This window comes from Monodelphis domestica, chromosome 2, assembly GCF_027887165.1.
Source record: "Monodelphis domestica isolate mMonDom1 chromosome 2, mMonDom1.pri, whole genome shotgun sequence".
Taxonomy (NCBI): Eukaryota; Metazoa; Chordata; class Mammalia; order Didelphimorphia; family Didelphidae; genus Monodelphis; species Monodelphis domestica.
Genome location: NC_077228.1, coordinates 6,445,942 through 6,453,481, shown reverse-complemented (window position 1 = coordinate 6,453,481; position 7,540 = coordinate 6,445,942). Strand labels below are relative to the sequence as shown.

At 47.7% G+C, this 7,540-nt stretch overlaps 1 long non-coding RNA gene across 1 annotated transcript; it reads right to left on the bottom strand.

The window, feature by feature from the left end:
* Nucleotides 1–503: 503 nt before the first annotated feature.
* Nucleotides 504–7,208, bottom strand: LOC130457030 (uncharacterized). Its single transcript, XR_008915978.1, has 2 exons — nt 5,998–7,208; nt 504–2,280 (listed from the first exon to the last, which is right to left on the bottom strand). It is a non-coding gene; the product is annotated as an uncharacterized LOC130457030 (long non-coding RNA).
* Between the last annotated feature and the right edge of the window lie 332 nt (nt 7,209–7,540).

The following is a 7,540-nucleotide window of genomic DNA, read 5'->3' as shown; positions in this document are numbered from 1 at the left end:
TTTATGGATGACGACATTGAGACGTACAGGCATCCCTGTGGCCACCCCCTTCTCCATCCACCCCTCCTCAGCTCCTTGATGCTACCAACTTAGGATGAAAATGGAAATGATAGCTGTGCAGACATGCATGTGTATGTGATTGGTCAGTGACTGACGGGCCCAACGTCCCAAGTAAGTGAGGCTGGAACCCAGGTTCTCTGATTCCCACACAGGGCTCTTTATGCGTCTGGCTAAGCAGTGTGGAAAGAGCCGAGCTTGGTCGTTAGGAGGACTAACTGGTTAAAGCTCGATGCTCCAGAAGACTCCCACTCTTTGGGGGTTGGAGTCCAAGGGAGCTCTCCTCTCCCCGCCAGTGCCAGGATGTCCCCCAAGTTTCCAAAGCTTCTTCCCTTGGACTCCCAAAATGTTTTACGGTGTTGGTTTGGCTCCTTCCAAGGCATGATGGGAAGAAAGCTAAATAGTACAAAGAATAAGGCTCTTAATAAGAAGTATACGGGGGCAACTATAGATCAGAGAATTTATTATCAATAACTTTTATACGGAACACTTTCAGAAGATCAGGAAGGCATTATGGGAAAAGGAGAGAAAAGCTTTTTTACTGGAGAACCAACATGGGCGGATCTATTGAGAAAAGCATTCTAATTGAACCACAGAGTAAGCCCATAGATATATAATATGCCTATATATTTATATGAACAAATACATATGACATATATGCACATAGATGAACACACACATATATACTTAAATAAAACGTGTGTGTTTGTCTTGAACAAGCCAGTAGAAACCTGCAAGTCCTCTTTGCAATGATCCATTCGATTTCTGAAAAGGCTGGCCCTTATGTCAAAGCCTCAGGACACAAGCAAAGAACATTTTGGTCATTAAAGTGATGGGAAGATGCTCGATAAGATCTGAGCGCCTGCATGGTTGATACAGAGGAACAGGCAAATGGGATTCAGTTTCTTGGTGGAGGCCACTGTCCTTGAGTAATGAGTCAAGCAGCCCGTGTGCCTCCATGTTCCATTATCAGTCTATTCATTGGGCAGGAGTTTTCCACTTTCCCTTCTTCAACAAGCTATTTTTGGTCCTTCCCCCCCAGGCTGCTTTATGAGTAATCATGCAACGTCTTAGCGCCATTAATAAAATCTACGGCAGCACTTATTATTATTGTAAGAGCTGGCTAGAATTACCAAAGACTAGATCTATGGATATGGCGTCCCCGGCATGAAGATCATTTCAGGACATGGAATATGGCTGCTGGCTTTGAATGTAGATATTTCTTCTGAAACTTAGCTAGGCAGCTTGGTGTCAGCCTTCAAAAATGAATTGGGTGGAAGGAGAGAGAACTTCCCAGAGGGGAAAATTTAGCCCCAGCTGCAGGCATTTTGTCTTGGGTACAGACATGGTTCTAATGTGTCTCCCCCAGATGTTAATAGAAGCAGGTAAAATAATTAACCAGGAGAAGTTTGAACACTCTCCCCAAATCATGCAGCCTCCATAATGAGCATCATCGCTTGGGCTATCAGAGCCACTTTGGCCAAGGAGAGTGGATGGGAGAAATGGCCAAGGGAGCGGAGCCCATTCTAACACTTGTGCCATGAATCAAACATTGGCATCGAGGACAGTCCCAGTCCATGTGGGTTTTCTTTCCAATCTGTGCATGGACCCATTCCTTTTCACTTAGACTTTTGAGCCATGCCACCCTCAGGATTTATGGACTAAACTCTAGGTAGTCTCCCAGTCAGAGGGGAGCCTGGAGAAGAAGTGATTGACAAAGTAATCAATACATTAGAGAGCAAATGATCTCTTCTGGCCAGAGGGCTTCATTTCTCCTTGAAAGACCTTCTTCTTCGGCAATTCAAAGTAAGTCACTCTACCTTTCCTGCTAATAGAGATGGATGTGAGCAGTTACCCGCCTCCCTCTGTTGCCAAATAGAATTCCACGAATAATTGGACTTTAGAAAACAATAAAACATTATAGATGTGCATCATTATGCATCTCTACATATATGTCTACACATACACCCAGACACACCACATACACATCCAATACTAGTAATCAGTAAACATTCATTTGGTATGTGTTGGTCCATCTTCAGAAAACTCACTTTTTTGGTTGGGTGAGGTGGAAATGCTAAATAACTATGTTGCATAGAGATGGGGAAGAGCATCGTGATGGGAATGTCTTCTCTGTGAGCTCTGGGTTTATTCTCTCCATCCTCACAGGTTAGATGCTCACAGGAAAATTATCATGACTCCCCGAGAGTCTAAGCGGTGAGCCTGAAAGGGTGGAAGTGGAGTTCAAATACTATTTGGCTGATGAGCCCCCACTGGTGTGCTTCCCACAGTTGATTATCAGTGATATTAAGTAGTCAGCAGACTCAATTAGCTTTTAGAAGTGACTCCCCTAAAAGTCTGTGTCATACTCTCCCACCAGTGCAGACTCCAGGGTAAGGAGGGCAGAGTAGGGGGACCAAGGAAATCCTTTTGCTGGAGCTTTGAAGATGTTTCTTAGTTCTGATTGTAGCTTTTCTATTGGGCTTTTTTGTGGGGGGACCTTGGCTCTACTTTTCCCATTTCTTATAGTCTATCCTTGGATCCTGATGTGGACACTGCTGTCACCTATTCTGATATGCAGCTAGGATGCCAGTGGAAAGATGAGAAATCTAAAACCTTGTGGATTCTCTGAAAAATCTCACATGTCTTCCTCTAGCCAAAGCAGGGGGGCAGGCAGAAGCCTAGGTTGAAGCATCCTCTCAAGAGATTCCTTCTCAAAAATTTGACTAGTATGTGCTCTCTCTCTCTCTCTGTCTGTCTCTCTGTCTCTGTCTCTCTCTCTCTCTCCCTCTCCCTCTCTCTCTCTCCCTCCCTCTCCCTCTCTCTCTCTCTCTCTCTCCCTCCTTCTCCCTCTCTCTCTCTCTCCCTCCTCTCCCTCTCTCTCTCTCCCTCTCCCTCCCTCCCTCTCTCTCTCTCTCTCTCTCTCTCTCTCTCTCTCTCTCTCTCTCTCTCTCTCTCTCTCTCTCTCTCTCTCTCTCTCTCCTCTCTCTCTCTCTCTCTTCCTCTTTCTGTCTCTCTCTCCTTCCCTCCCCCCTCTCTCTCTTTCCCTCCCTCCCTCCCTCTCCCCTCCTTCTCTCTCTCCCTCCCTCTCTCTCTCTCTGTGTCTCTGTCTCTTTGTCTCTGTCTCTGTCTCCCTCCCCCCTCTCTGTCTCTCTCTCTTCCCTCCCCCCTCTCTCTTTCCTCCCTCCCTCTCTCTCTCTCTCTCTCTCTCTCTCTCTCTCTCTCTCTCTCTCTCTCTCTCTCTGTGTCTCTGTCTCTTTGTCTCTGTCTCTCTCTGTCTCTCTGTCTCTCTCTGTCTCTGTCTCTCTCTCTTTCCCCCTCTCTCTCTCTGTGTTTCTTTCTCTGAGTCTCTATGTCTGTCTCTGTTTCTTTCTCTCTGTCTCTCTCTCTCTGTCTTTGTCTCTGTCTCTGTCTCTCTGTCTCTCTGTCTCTCTCTGTCTCTCTCTGTCTCTCTCTCTCTCTTTCCCTCTCTCTCTCTGTGTTTCTTTCTCTGTGTCTCTATGTCTGTCTCTGTTTCTGTCTCTCTGTCTCTCTCTCTGTCTTTGTCTCTGTCTCTGTTTATTTCTCTGTGTCTGTTTCTGTCTCTGTCTTTGTCTATCTGTCTGTCTGTCTCTCTGTCTATGTCTCTCTTTAAACCCTAATCTTCCACCTTAGAATCAATACTGTTTATTGATTCCAAGGCATAAGAGTGGTCAGGGCTAGGCAATGGGGGTGAAGTGACTTGTCCAGGGTCACCCAGCTAGGAAGTGCCTGAGGCCAGCTTTGGATCCAGGACCTCCCCTCTCTAGGCCTGCCTCTCCATCCACTGAGCCACTCATCTGCCCCCTAGAATGTTCTCTCTTGGCTCACCCTTTATTTGGTTCTCTCATACCAATTAAATCCTTGGTTTAATCCAGACTCCATGGGAATAGGGCACATTTTAATCAGGGCTCCTTTAGCCCTGATATCATATGAGAATGCATCTCCATTTGGTCATCAATTATTTGCCAGGATTTTATGCATGCATAGAATACTGGCAAATATTTGATGACCAAATGCAGAAACCAATCAGAGCAGACACCCTTTCAGGCCTTTGTAGTCCAAGCCTTTTTGATCCCTGGTGAAGACAGAGATGCATTCTCATATGATATCAGGGCTAAATGAAGTAGAACAGTTTCAACTCACCTTTAAAGCAGTGAAATAGGGATGAGGCTAAATAATAAGAGCAACAACTCATAGTTTGCTAGCCTGTGAAGATTTAAAAGGTCCTTATTGTCAACAGAAAAGGAGTGCAAGTATTTTCTCTAATTGTATAGACAAAGAAAGGACGGCAGCTTGGTGAAGTGGAGTGAAAGCTGGACTTGGGTCAGAGGATACCAATGGAGGCTGAATGCTGGCTTGAATATATAAATGGATGCTGCCTGTATGAATTGATAGATATATTGCCTATATGACAAAAGTAAATAACATTAACTCTATGGGCCTCTGTTTACCATTTGTAAAATGAGGTGGACTAAATGGGTGCTGAGGTTCCCAAAGGTTCTAAATCTGTGATCAGGTATAGTTTTTGGGAGGTCCATTCTAATCCAATTAATATTTATTTTGTGCCTACTGTGTGTAAGGCATTGTGCTAGACATAAGACACAAAGCCAAAATAACAACTTCTGCCCTCAAGAATCTTCAGTCTATTGGAACGGAGAGTCTCTTCTATGAAAAGACTTTCTCCCTTCAGTCTCAGACTCTGGACCCAGCACTTTGTCCAATGGTCCCCCTCCCTGCCTCTCTAAGGAAGGTGGGAGAGAGAGGGGGAGAGAGAGAGAGAGAGAGAGAGAGACAGAGAGAGAGAGAGAGAGAGAGAGAGAGAGAGACAGAGAGAGAGAGAGAGAGACAGAGAGAGAGAGACAGAGAGAGAGAGGGAGGAGAGAGAGAGACAGAGAGAGAGAGAGAGAGAGAGAGAGAGAGAGAGCGAGACAGAGACAGAGAGACAGAGAGAGACAGAGACAGAGAGACACAGAGAGAGAGACAAGGAGAGAGAGAGACAGAGACAGAGAGAGGACACAGAGAGAGAGACAGGGAGAGAGAGAGAGGAGAGAGAGAGAGAGAGAGAGAGAGAGAGAGAGAGAGAGAGAGAGAGAGAGAGAGAAAGAGAGAGAGAGACAGAGAGAGAGAGACAGAGAGAGAGTGGAGGAGAGAGAGAGACAGAGAGAGAGAGAGAGAGAGAGAGAGAGAGAGAGACAGAGACAGAGACAGAGACAGAGAGACAGAGAGAGACAGAGACAGAGAGACACAGAGAGAGAGAGACAAGGAGAGAGAGAGAGACAGAGACAGAGAGAGACACAGAGAGAGAGACAGGGAGAGAGAGAGAGGAGAGAGAGAGAGAGAGAGAGAGAGAGAGAGAGAGAGACAGAGAGAGAGAGAGAGAGAGACAGAGAGAGAGAGGGAGGAGAGAGAGAGACAGAGAGAGAGAGAGAGAGAGAGAAAGAGAGAGAGAGAGAGAGAGCGAGACAGAGACAGAGAGACAGAGAGAGACAGAGACAGAGAGACACAGAGAGAGAGAGACAAGGAGAGAGAGAGACAGAGACAGAGAGAGACACAGAGAGAGAGACAGGGAGAGAGAGAGAGGAGAGAGAGAGAGAGAGAGAGAGAGAGAGAGAGAGAGAGAGAGAGAGAGAGACAAAGACAGAGAGAGAGAGGGACAGGGAGAAAGAGACACACAGAGGGGGGGGGCAGGGAGAGGGACAGGGAGAGAAGAGTAGAGGGATCAGCTGCTTCATTCTCAAAGCCATACCCCAATGGGGCAATGGTGTACATTGGAAAACATTCTGGATCAGGATGCCTGAGTCCCAATCCTGTCTCCAACACTTTCAGTAGGGACCGGGAGGTTCACTAAAGCTCTCCACTCTGCCATTTCCTCATCTTCTGCTATTGCAAAACAGGGAGAATAAAACCTGGGGTCCTTACCTCATAAAAATGTTGTGACAATCCAATAAGCTAATGTAGACAAAGTCCTTTATAAACTTCGAAGTCTCTCTTCTTTCTCTCTCTGTGTCTCTGTTTCGGTCTCTCTGTCTCTTTCTGTCTGTCTGTCTGTCTATCTGTCACACACAGACACACACAGAACTTCCTTATGTGATGACTAAGCTGCTGCTGATGACGTAGCCTGCTGAACTGACCCTATTTCAAAGCAGGAACACAGTGAGTGGGGCAGTGTGGATAGCAGGCATCTCCTTAGTAAGGCACGTGGCCTCTGGCGCACAGAACTCAAAGGGATGGACCAGGAGGCAAGATGGTGCTTAACCGGCAGAGAGTGTTGAGGAGGCCTGGAACCAGGCACAGTAGGTTCATCATGGCACCGTCCCATCCCGTAAAGAGCTCTTTCAGGGAAGGGGAAATAACAAAAACCCAAAAGGAAGCCTCAGAAAAAGAGAATGCTGCGAGGAGCAGGCAAAGAATTGTGGGAGTGGAGAGAGAAGGAGAAGGCTGCCTTTGAGTGGGCTGAAGAGAGGAGGCTGTATGGAGGAGGGCACCTTGGAAATGGGGCTAAAGCATTAGGACCAAATTGATGGATCTCAAAAATCTTAGTTAGGAGGGAGCTTAGCTGATGTCTTAGAGGACCTCACACAGCCCCATCCAAAGAAAGCCCTGCTGTTAGATAGGGGACAAGCACTTAGGGTGTCTCCACTACAAGCCAGCGTAACCTATTCTTCCTCTGCCTCAGTTTAATTGCTATGAAGTTTCTTGCTGAAGTCTAGTCAGGAAAGAGTCGAAACTGGCCTCCAGCCTTTGTTCTTTTCCTCGGAGGCTGGTCACGTTGGCTGACCACGATGTTTTCTGGCGTTTTTCTCCCCCGCATCAACTGCCAGCGAGGTGGGGCCGTATTTTTAGCCCTCTGACATTCATTAGCTTTTGGGCCGCAGCTATTGTGGAAGAGATTTAGCACTGGTGACGGTCCACGGTCCTCCCGGCAGCGGACGCAGAGTCTGTGCTGCGCCACCTCGGTCCTTCCGCGAGGGGGCTCACACTTAGCCCGGCCGTTCTCTAGAACTCGCCCCGCCACGCTCACTGCTGCAGGGCTCCAGCCGGTGCACGAAGCTGCCACTTGGCTTCAGAAATGAGTTTCTTTGATGACTAAAATGCTAGGATGAGATAAGAAGGTTTGGCGGCTCCACCGCCCACACACGTAGGCCCATTCCTGGATTCCTGCCGAGCAGCACCAGGCAGCCTCCCAGTCGATTCTGCCCCCCAGATCTTCCACTGCAGGCAGGAAAGGCCAGTGCACAGAGCCGGGCGCTGTGCCGTCGCGTGGGCTTCTCGTCTCCTCGGTGCCTCCCCCACGCAGACTCCCTCCGCAGTCATCGCCTCTTGACTCAGATCTAGGCTGGCAGGAAAGGGCAAGGTCAAGCCGTTGGGACGCTTTGTTTGCCTGCCCTATTCTATTCCGACAGAAAAGAAATAGAAATAGAAAAGCATTTCCTCGCTTGCTCCGTGGCGAGTGAACCCGAAG